This window comes from Ascaphus truei, chromosome 4, assembly GCF_040206685.1.
Source record: "Ascaphus truei isolate aAscTru1 chromosome 4, aAscTru1.hap1, whole genome shotgun sequence".
NCBI lineage: Eukaryota > Metazoa > Chordata > Amphibia > Anura > Ascaphidae > Ascaphus > Ascaphus truei.
The window spans coordinates 322407510-322419580 of record NC_134486.1 but is presented as its reverse complement, the minus strand read 5'-3'; positions in this window follow the sequence as shown (position 1 = coordinate 322419580).

The following is a 12071-nucleotide window of genomic DNA, read 5'->3' as shown; positions in this document are numbered from 1 at the left end:
TAAACCAATTAATCCCAAAACCAACTCAAAATGAATAGTAACACTAACCAATATAAACAATGAATTAATCCTACATTAATTAATGTAACCATTAAAAGACAAATATATACATTAAAACTATTTCTGAAGTATCCATAAAACACATTAGCTAACATAATATAACATTAAGTACAAGCGAACACAAATCACAAACATTTTCTTACATTAACCATAAACAATCACATCCAAATCAATAACTGCAATAACAAGCGAGAAATGCCCCCCAAATATTGGCATAATAATGTATTAATCTGTACCCTAAAGTGGTACAGATTAATATATTATCACTCAATGTGCCTCCCCCAAAAAATAAAAAAAAACATCCAAGAATAAACCTGTAAAAAGAGACATTTACACACATTGAATATCTTTCTTACCATTAGAAGCGGTGGTCCTCAGACTCCCGAGGTAACAGGAAGCTCACGTACCTTGAAGGCCTCCAACAGCATCCGATGCCATCCGCCATCAGGATCCGGCTCAGGTACCCCAATCTTCTTTTTTCTTTCTTTACTCACCATCTTCTATCTTCATCTGTAACCATTTCTTGTTGTTCTTTATCTTCTATCTTCATCTGTCAATCCATAAAACCCCATGTTAAAACCCAGCCGATGCCGTCTCGTCGGCTTCTTGGGCTCAAATGAGGCATCACGGCCTTAAATATGGCTTGTGACGTCACATTTACCCTCACAATGGTTAACAGCCACCTGATTGGCTGTTAAAATCATGTGCAGACGTAAAAAAATTTTTTTGCCGTGACGTCACTTAAAGGGCTTTACCTTTAACATGACGTTGGTAAATCCAAGATGGCCGCTGTGTCACAAGGTATTTCAGCCAATCAGCGTGTGGAATTGGTTCCCACGATCTGATGGGCTGAAATACCTTGTGACACAGCGGCCATCTTGGATTTACCAACGTCATGTTAAGGGTAAATGAAGCACAGCCATTCTGATTGGATGGCATCATTCCCTTTAAGTGACGTCACTGCCAAAAAAATTTTTTTACGTCTGCTCATGGTTTTAACAGCCAATCAGGTGGCTGTTAACCATTTGTGAGGGTAAATGTGACGTCACAAGCCATATTTAAGGCCGTGACGCCTCATTTGAGCCCAAGAAGCCGACGAGACAGCATCGGCTGGGATTTAACATGGGGATTTATGGATTGACAGATGAAGAAAGAAGATAAAGAACAACAAGAAATGGTTACAGATGAAGATAGAAGACGGTGAGTAAAGAAAGAAAAAAGAAAATTGGGGTACCTGAGCCGGATCCTGATGGCGGATGGCATCGGATGCTGTTGGAGGCCTTCAAGGTACGTGAGCTTCCTGTTACCCAGGGAGTCGGAGGGCCACCGCTTCTAATGGTAAGTAAGATATTCAATGTTTGTAAATGTCTCTTTTTACAGGTTTATTCTTTGGATGTCTTTTTCTATTTTTTGGGGGAGGCACATTGAGTGATAATATATTAATCTGTACCACTTTAGGGTACAGATTAATACATTATTATGCCAATATTTGGGGGGCATTTCTCGCTTGTTATTGCAGTTATTGATTTGGATGTGATTGTTTGTTTATGGTTAATGTAAGAAAATGTTTGCGATTGGTGTTCGCTTGTACTTAATGTTATATTATGTTAGATAATGTGTTTTATGGATACTTCAGAAATAGTTTTAATGTATATATTTGTCTTTTAATGGTTACATTAATTAATGTAGGATTAATTCATTGTTTATATTGGTTAGTGTTACTATTCATTTTGAGTTGGTTTTGGGATTAATTGGTTTAATTCGGTAATGGTATAATTAATTAATTGTTGATGTTGTAATTGCTTCTATTGATTGGATTAGCTGGCTACTGATTTTATTTAGTGAAGTGTGTTTTTTGGGAGTATAGTTAGGTTTTATTACTGTGTGTCTTGTGTATTACTGTATTTTTATTAGGGTGCCCATTGAGTGCTATAGAGGCTTATCATGCCCATATTATTATTATTATTATATGGGTATGATGTACCACTATACTACTCAATGGCTATAGGGTGGGTATAGTCAGTCAGGGTGGGTGCTTAGGCCTGACGGGTGAGGGCGGGTTAACCCCTTAATAACTATAGCGGTTAGTAACCGCTAAGGTGATTAAGGGGTTAGGGACCATTAGAATGTATTTATTTTCTATATATGCTTTCTGGCAACAGAGGACAGAGGGACCTGCTGTTGTGGTAAGTATAACTGTATTTATTTATTTTATTTATGTATGCTAATGCAGTGTTTAATAATGGGCAAATAATCTATTATCCATATCTGGATAATAGTTATTTTGCCCATTACTGTACTGTATGGGTTTGGGCGGAGGGGGGGGGGCGTGTATTGATCTGTTTTTAAATATTTATTTAAATATACATTTCTTTAATAGTGTAGAGGTGTAGGGGGTTTCCGGAGCTGAACCACGTTGGTTTTATGTCCAGGGACCCCCTGCTTCCCGAGATACAGTCCCCAATATGGGGTGCCGGTATCCCTCTGCATTGAAATATCCCGCGTCACGTCCTTGCATAGGAGATACCGGCACCTCATAAAGGTGCCTGTATCTCGGGAAGCAGGGGGTCCCCGGACATAAAACCAACATGGTTCAGCTCCGGAGACCCCCTGCACATCTACACTATTAAAGAAATGTATATTTAAATAAATAAATTTCGGGCTACATTTCAGCTGGGAGAGGCGGCTCTCTCAGAGCCGCTCTCTCTGCAGCAGAAATGAATTGCTGGTTTTTGCCTTTTCAGAGGGTTGATGCTCTCGCTGGCAGCAACTCGCCAGTTTTGGGCATTTTGCTATCACTGGTATTCGAGCCTTTCTGTGATAGCAACGCCCAAAAAAAACCCATTTTAAATTCCCTGGCGAATTTTTTTATGAATGTTCTCTGAATAAGGCCCTTAGTGTGTTAATAGCTGTATCACGCTATTTCCCATTATAGCATTTTTATTGTTTTTTAATTTTTTAATAAATAGCTTAATTATTTCAGCCCTGCATGTTATTGTTTTTTTGTTTGTTTGTTTTTGTTTTTTTGGTCTCTTTTCTGTCTTGAGTGTTTATTGTTGTGAGTGTGTTATTTGTATTTATGTTAGCAGTTGACACTTTGATTTTTTGTTGTGCTTAATTTTACATGTCACGGGACGCATCTCTGTGGATCCATCAAGTTGCTTTGGAGTTGCAGGGTTAAAACCCTTAATCCAGTTCATTCCCTTGTTTGGAAGCTATTTGTACATTTGTATGGACTTAAGAAAGAGAAAAATAGTTGCGCCAACCGTAGTTAAGATGAAATGTAAAGTTCAGTCCCACATAAAAGATGGAGTCCTGCTGCCAGAGGTTCTTAGAGGTGATTCGCCAACCTCTATAGTTAACAGTCGTAAAAGAAAAGGATTCCCCGGCGCGTGGTTCCACTTTAACTCCGGGACACATGAAATTAAAAAGGGAAAAAAAAAACACAATCAGAAGTATTTAAAATACAATTAAAAAAACCTTAATTGAACTTGATAGGAAATACACTTACATAAAACAATGTTTCTTCAATAGGGATAGGGGACGAAGCTGGACCTAAAGCTAACGAAACACATTGAGTGGAGAAGTAGGAAAAACTGAAAAAAAAAACGGGAAGTAACGTCAGACGCCCTGCAGTAAACCAAGTCCCAACCCCAGTGGCCGCTATCAGGGGAGACACGCGGCGGACACAAGCGATGAGAATGCACACTGGGAAACCAGCAGCAGAAGAACAAAACTTCAAGGACTAAGTAGAGATACCTTTACGAGCCCTGAGTAGCAGAACCAAAATGCCACCGTATTGAGGAATTGGAGCTTCATTCAGTTTGGAAGCAGCACTGTGACTGACGCGCATGCGCGAAGGGGGAACGCGGAAGCTGCGGCAAGGAGAACAGCCGAGGGAGAGACCTGGTCTGTGCACAATCACCAGGATATTGTCAGGATGAGCTCACCACAAACGAGGCGGGACCGCAGTGCTGAGGTGGGATAGGATATAACGCCACCCACAGCCACGAGGGCACGTCTTGAGAGTAGAGTGGTCTGGGAGTCCGAGTCGGGGCAGGAGAGGTACGAATAGTAGAGGGTGCTGTTCGCCAAGTCCGGGGTTAGAGAGAGGGACGTAATCGTTTACGTCTCTCCGCACCTCTGGCACCCCGAACCCGGCAAACGGTATTGTCGTATGCCAAGTTCGGGATGCCAGAGGTGCGGATAGTCGTAGAGGAAGCCGGTTCGGTACACGAGGAAGACTGCAAAACAAGACAGGACAAGACAGGACTAGGGAGGCAGAGAGTGATGAGAACAACTGGTTCTATGCTCAGCCGATGAGTTAATGAAGCTGCAGGGTATATATAGGTAAGAGGGTCCAATGGCAGAGTAGCAAGTTGGGGGTGTGTGGATGGGCCTGGTTGAGGCAGGGATAGGTTCAGAGGAGCTCCTGGAGGAGGGACTATCGATCCTAGAAGAAAGGGTACATTTGTTTGCAGCATTGAAAAGAGGAGATGTGCCTTTAAGAGGCTGGAGCGCCTCCGTGTGGCCGTGCCTCTGTGTGGCCGCACCTGCGGGCGCGTGACCGGGCACACACCCCGGCCCGGCACTAGAAGGGGAATGCTGACGTGCGCGCGCCTAGGCAAGATGGCGATCGGCGTCCTGGAGGGAGGATCACTACGAGGCGCGGGAGGACCCAGCGGAACCGCGGGTAAGTGGGGAGCACGCCGAGGGCAGCGTGACTCCCGGGTCGTTACAGATATCAACCAATGCTGGCATATCCCTGCAAAGAACTACTTTGACTGCTGGAGCAGGGTCCACACTGACAACCAGGGATTCTGGAGGACGATTTGTGGATTCTGGATGCATCCTTCTCAATGCCTTAAACTCCTGGCTGTTTGTGAGTTTTCAATCTCTTTTTTAAGTATTTGTTAATAAAATGGTGTTACACTATTTCTATTTTTTCTCCAATTTTGAGGTATCACCAGGAAGTCTCCCCTATCCCTTTTGAAGAAACATTGTTTTATGTAAGTATATTTCCTATCAAGTTCAATCAAGGTTTTTTATTGTATTTTAAATACTTCTGATTGTGGTTTTTTTTCCTTTATAATTTCATGTGTCCCGGAGTTAAAGTGGAACCACGCGCCGGAGAATCCTTTTCTTTTACTATTTGTATGGACTTACCTTAAGGCGCCTGTTCATATTGGTATTATTATTACATTTCTGTTACTGTACATTTGCTTATAAAATAATTGACAGTTAATCATATTGAACAGAAAACTTAATTTTACACTAGTGATTTTAATACATTATGTATGTAGCCAGGTCTCCCCAGCGCTACCGCACCCCCCTCACCTGACTGCCGATCGCGGGGCCGCCGCGTCCAATGGCGGCTCCGTTCGGCAGTGGCAGGGGAGAGGGCGGTCAGGTCCCGGCTCGGGGGTTGCCGGGGACGCGTGCGGCCGGTTGCCAAGGCCGCACGCGCATCTCAGGGCTCCCGGCGCTCCCGGAGCCGGGCGGATAGGGCGCCGCCATTGCGCTTCAACTCGCGCATGCGCAGTGAGTCCCCGGCGGCCCAGTTAGCTCGCGCATGCGCAGGGAGGCTGCGAGAGACAGGGCAGAGTCGCGCATGCGCAGGGAGAACCCTAGAGCCAGGGAACAGTTGCGTGAGGGCAGGGAAGGCGCAGGAGAGTCGCGCGAGAGTAGGGGAAGTTAGTGAGAGGTTGCGGCGGCCATTACAGGTTTGTGTAGGCAGAGGGAAGGCACGCACGCGGCCTCAATGTTATTGTAGGGGCCTCGGGACTACAATTCCCATGAGGCATAGCGAGGCAGGCACCAGGTGCTTGATAGGAGCCAATAGGGCTGCAGGACTGCCCTGGAGGAAAGAGATACATTTTCCCGGGCTTTGCATGAGTCACGTCAGTTGGAGCAGAGGAGCTGAAGGGGAAGGAAGGATGCGGGGAGTGAGTGCAGCTCCTGCATCCTGATAGGTACCCTCACCCTCCAGGTAGGCCCCAACTCCCCACCAGGTTAGTGGGTAACTGATAAGGGACGGCCCTAGATAGGGAGGTCGCCCTTAGTGTATGTAAGGTGCAGGTTTGGCAGTGCCACAGCGGGTAGTGCTGTGCGCACTGGCAAATAGGCACAGTGTGTGCAGTGGGTTTGCTGCGGGTTCCAGGTTGCTGTGTTGAGTGTTGTATGTGACGCTGCGTGTACTGAGTGCAGTGTGTGTGCAGCGTGTGTTACTGTCTGCAGGCTGACTGTGAGAACTGTGTCGGCTGCAGGCGTGTTAGTGTTAGGATTAGTGAGTTAGGAGCTAGTGGTTAGTGAGGTTTCTGGACTTGGGGTAGTAGGGGAGGGGGGTAGGTTATTAACCCCGCAGGCCCTAGGAGTTTTCCCCAAGTCACCTCAGGTTGCGGTACATCAGGGACAGGCCCTAGGTTAGGGACCCTGTCATGTAGTGCCAAGGTTAGATAGGGATCAGCGGATGCTGCAGTTCCCATAAGGCGACTTGGGCTCAAGTCGGTGTTCAAAGATAAAGACTATCTCCCGGGTGGGATCACCCCTGGCGGACCCCAAGCAAAGATTCACAGCACCGGATCAGACGGGGTCCAGGTCGACAGATCCTTTGAGAAGTAGTTGCAGGCCCGAGTGCAGGAGCACTCGGCAGGTACTCTACAAGTGCACCAACAGATCATAACATTCTATTAACACATAGTGGCAGCGCTGACCACGGGACAAGGGTTGGGCTGTGGGCACCGTGTGGGGATGTTATACTGTTGTGATGGTACTAGAGATGATGTAATAGTTGTCCTTATTCGTGTTTGTTCATTCAGTAAACCTGTTATCCCTAATACTGGTGTATCTGGTTTCTGAGTGGGTTCCTATGTTAGGGTCATTCTACATTTCCCTAGAATCCTACATAGGTGGAGGCGCTGAAAGAAGATTCGTTCCAGAGGATTCACCCCAGGCTCTCATTAGCGGAGGCTCAGACCTCCTGTGAGCCTGACAGGTATACGCACCACACCGGTAACACCGCATGTTCTACTCACCCACACTACATATGAGATTGGGTGGGGTGGAATACCCGTTACATGTATATAATGCTATTTTATGCTAATTATTGCCCAAATTATTTAATAATATGTATTTAAGTATGAGGTGTTTTTCCCCCCCTAAAGAACAGCTATTGTTTGTCCATTACTGGTAATCTTTATTCATGAACCGTGCTGAGTATGTAATATCTTTTATCTCTCTCATCATTAGCTTAATTTTGGATAATATATTATGTAGAGCAGAACTTTGAAAAACTCACGCGAGATAAGTACTTAGTAAGCTATTCATAACATGTCATGTCAATTACATTTTAATATTTATTATATTGCTTCTGGGTACCTGCAATTAGCATGTGGCCTTATCACTCTTCTTTCTGATATATATGTTGTATGCATAAATACAAATATTCAGCCTCTCAAGCATTTTTACAAGTACTACAATAAAACCCACAAAAAACCAGGAACAAAATTGTAACATTTAGCAAAACTAAAAGTTGTTTTTTTATGAGAGTTTCACTACTGTTGACTGTTGAAGAAACATTTGCAGTGTGTGTGCAAAAAGTAAAATGTTCCCCACATTCACAAACATAGGCAAAGGACTTGTTTGTTTTTACTGATCACTCTCAAAACATAAAGTAGAAATGTAAAATGAAAAATATTAAAATCAACCAATGTAATATAATAAAGGCTATTATTTTTTTTTTTTTTTATAACTTGTATTTTATTGAAATATTTTTTTGCGTAAGAAATATAATAAAACATACATTACATAGTTACTTTGTGCATCGTAATAAAATAAATACAATCTTTGAAACATTGTGCTGTATATAAAGTGGGGGTTCCACGACTTTTCGCGCCCTACTGAGCCGTGGAAAATGGGGTTGAACCGGGGTTGAGGGGGGAAAAGAGGGGGAAAAAAAAAAAAAAAAAAGGGGGGGGGAGGTGGGGAAGGGGGAGGAGGGTTAGGAAATGGCAGGGGGGATAGGGAAAGGAGGTAATTGATTACTAGATGTTGGTATCGCCGGGTCACGAGAGATACTCCAGTTGTCAGTCGTAGAATGAGTAAGTTGGTGCCTGAGTATTGAAGTATATAAGATAGAGCGGGATCTTTGAAATCGCTCACTCCTACAGGAGAACGCATCTACCATTATCAATGCCAAATTGTGTTACAGTAGCGACATCTTTTATTCGAGTAAATGCCGGTGGCATGCCGGGATCTACCCCAGCTGCCGCCAGTCAGAAACGCGCGCCGCCGCGTTTCCCCCACGCACCCCCCCTCCACATCGCGCGCAATTACCCCCCCAAAGACACCCCGAACCCGGCTTCTACTCTGCCCCTCTGCTTCCCCGCACCCCCGCTTACCTAGATTTGAACTCCAGGGGTGTCGGGGAAGCCTGGGGAAGCCGGGGAAGACGGGGAAGCCGGGCGCGCTTGTGACCGTGACGTCACAGTGCGCCGCCACGCGCCGCGGCTACCCGCTTCCCAGCCTCATTCAGCCAGCGGCATTTGCTCGAATAAGAGCTGCCGCTGCTGTACGCTCAACCCCGGGGATGTCTGTCTGTGCTAACCAAGGCAGCCAGACGTTTAGATAATTATCACCAGTGTCGTTAACCAGACTCGTTAACTTTTCCATCTGGCAGATAAACCATAATCGATTTCGAATCTTTGGGATGTTTGGTATGTCGGGGCGTTTCCATAGTGCTGCGATCTCACACCTCGTTGCAATTGCAAAATGAGAAATTAATTTATTTTGGGATTTTGTTAGATCTTTTAGAGGTCTGTTCAGGAGGAACAGCCAAGGATCTGGGGGAATAGTGAGGTCAAAAATCCTCTGTATCCAATTTCTAATCTTGTCCCATATTTGGGCTATTCGTGGGCAAGACCACAGCATATGTAACAAGTCGGCCATTCCTCCGCACTGTTTGGGGCATAGGGGGGAGGAACCTGGCACGAACTTAGATAATTTGAGTGGGGTGAGGTACCACCTCATGAGTACTTTATATGCGTTCTCCTTTAGTGTGGTGCAAATAGAGCTTTTGGCTGTGGCTAAAAATATGGTGTTCCAATCGTCCTCCTCTAGAATCTCTCCTAGGTCCGTCTCCCATTGGTTTCTAAAAGCAGGGGTGTGTTGGTGTGATGCTGAGAGATCGACTACTTCTTTATATATCGTTGATATAAGTTCCTTAGTGTCGGTTTCTGCCCGACAGAGCTTTTCGAATTTAGTCAGGGGGGGGTATGGGGCCAATTTGTTGTAGAATGCTCTTATCTGGAGATATTTAAAGAATTCTGAGTGGGGGATATTTTGTTCTGATCTGATGTGTTCGAATGTTTTAATTTTAAGATCAAAACCCTCTAGGTCCTTGATCCTATTGTATCCTTTTGATCTCCATACTGAACAATTACTGCCTATTAGACCAGGTGCGAACCTCGGATTATTCCATATGGGGGACATTAGGGAATTAACTGATGTAAGAGAGTTCTTAATTTTGGAAGCTTCCCAGATCGACAACGAGTTAGTCATTGAGGTGAGCGGCAGACCTATGTGTTTTCTTGAGTTTTTAGGTAGCCAAATTAAACTGCTAAGGTCCAATGGGGAACTAGCAGCACCTTCCAACTCCACCCATCTTTTCAATTTAGGGTCGGAGTGCCAATGTATAATATGACTTAATTGAGCCGCTTTATAATACGATAACAGGCAGGGTACCGCCAAGCCTCCCGCTAACACAGATCTTTTCATATTTATTTTATTGACTCTCGGTTTTTTCCCCTTCCAGATGAATTTGGATATTTCAGACTGAAGTGAGAGTATATCCTTCAGTCTGAGTGGCACTGGCAGGGTTTGGAAGAGGTATAGGATACGGGGTAGTAGGTTCATTTTGATGCTATGTATCCTACCTATCCATGAAATTTGCTTGGAGGCCCATCTGGAGAGGTCTTTTTTTAAGGAACAAATTAGGTTGGGATAATTTGCGGAATAGATATTTTTAGCGTTTTTTGTAATTTGAATATCTAGGTATTTTATGGATTTCTTTTGCCAATTAAACTGGAAGTTGAGCTTTAACAATTTCTCGGTGTGACTAGGGAGATTAATGTTTAGAGCTTCTGATTTGGATTGGTTGATTTTGAATCCAGAGACTTTGGAAAATCTGTCAAGTAGGTCAAATAGGTTTGGGAGGGAAGTGAGGGGCTTTGAAATTATTAATAAGATATCATCTGCGTACAGGGCCGCCTTATGAGTTTGTGAATATACGTTTAACCCTGAGATATCTGGGTTGTCTCGGATGTGTGCCGCCAGAGGTTCAATACATAGGGCAAACAGGAGAGGGGATAAAGGGCACCCCTGTCTCGTGCCGCTCTGAATCTGGAATGGGAGAGAGGGGAAACCCTGATGTATAACCTTGGCTGTTGGGCCTGAGTATAGAGACATAATTGCTCTGCTCACCTGATCCCCGAATCCAAATGCTGCGAGCGTTTCCTTAAGATATGGCCAGTCAATCCTATCAAAGGCTTTTTCTGCATCCAGACTTAATAGCATACTTTGGGTGTTATTTTTATTTGCCAATTCTAGCAGATCAATAAATCGTCGGGTATTATCCGCTGCCTGCCTTCCTTTTATGAAGCCGACTTGATCTGGGTGTATTAGTCTGGGTAGGATTGTACTCAATCTGTTGGCCAGGAGTTTAGCGAATAATTTGATATCTGTATTGATTAATGATATAGGTCTATAACTTGTACAATGCAACGGATCTTTCCCAGGCTTATGTATGAGAGATATAGACGCCCGCAGCATATCTCCGGGGATTGGGGCTCCCGCTAAGATAGCGTTGAACATGTGGAGCAGCCTTGGGGCAAGTAATTCTGAGAATTTCTTATAGTAGAGCCCTGAAAAGCCATCCGGACCTGGTGCCTTTGAAGATTTGAGTTCTTTGATAGCCTGTGACACTTCTTCCAATGTGAAGTCAGTACACAGCTTGTTGCTTTCGCTCTCTGTTAATCTCTCTAGTTTAGAGCTGGCTAAGAAATCTCTTAAAGCCTTGCTCGTTTTGCTGTTATGTGCCACTTTCTTCCCATCATATAAGGAGCCATAGAAAGAGCCAAATTCTTCTACTATCTTTTGGGGGTTGGATGTGTGGATGTCAGATTTTAAGCGTAAAGCTTGGATATTAAACTTAGATTGTCTATCTTTTAGCGCGCGGGCTAGCATCGTATCCGGCCTGTTAGCTTTTTCATAAAACTTCCTCTTTGACCAGCTTAGTGAGTTGTCGGCCCTGGAAGTTAATAACATGTTTAGTTCAATTTTGGTATCTTTTAATTAAAAGGCTATTATTTTTTATCATTATTTTCATGACAGATATAAATGTTGTGGGTAACTCTTTTTTGATGTGGAATCTGTATAAAAATTGTTGAACACTAAAATTTCATGATATCTGTCTGTGTTCTTATCCAACTACTGTCCAGCGCAACTGAGCTTGTGCTCTAAATTTCTGTAAATGCAAATATCTGTTAGAGGTTTTGTACCCCCAGCTAATTTGGTATACTATACATTTCCTTAGTATTCAGATTTTATCCCAAATTAAAGGAGAATAATGTAATTTGCAGTGATGCTCTTGTTGTATAAATATTAGAGATGTGTGAACAATGTGTAATGATTACAAATTTTCTTAAAAAAATGTATAGAAAATTCACAAATGTGCAAAAAAAGTTTTCTTATTAAAAATTGACATTTTTGACATTTCCCTATTTCACATTTTATTTTTGAGAAAATGTAAAAATGGTGCCCTTTTATAAAATTGATAAAAAAATGTAAATGCCATTTTCACAAATTGTTTCATTAATTGTATTTTTTTTAGGGACCAATGTAAACTGCACATTTAAAGAAAAAATAAGCCGACAAATTTAGGCCACCTGTCTGATATCCTGGACTGAAGAGAACAATCCTCTATAAGGGGTCCCCCCCAATATGGCAAGCAAGAT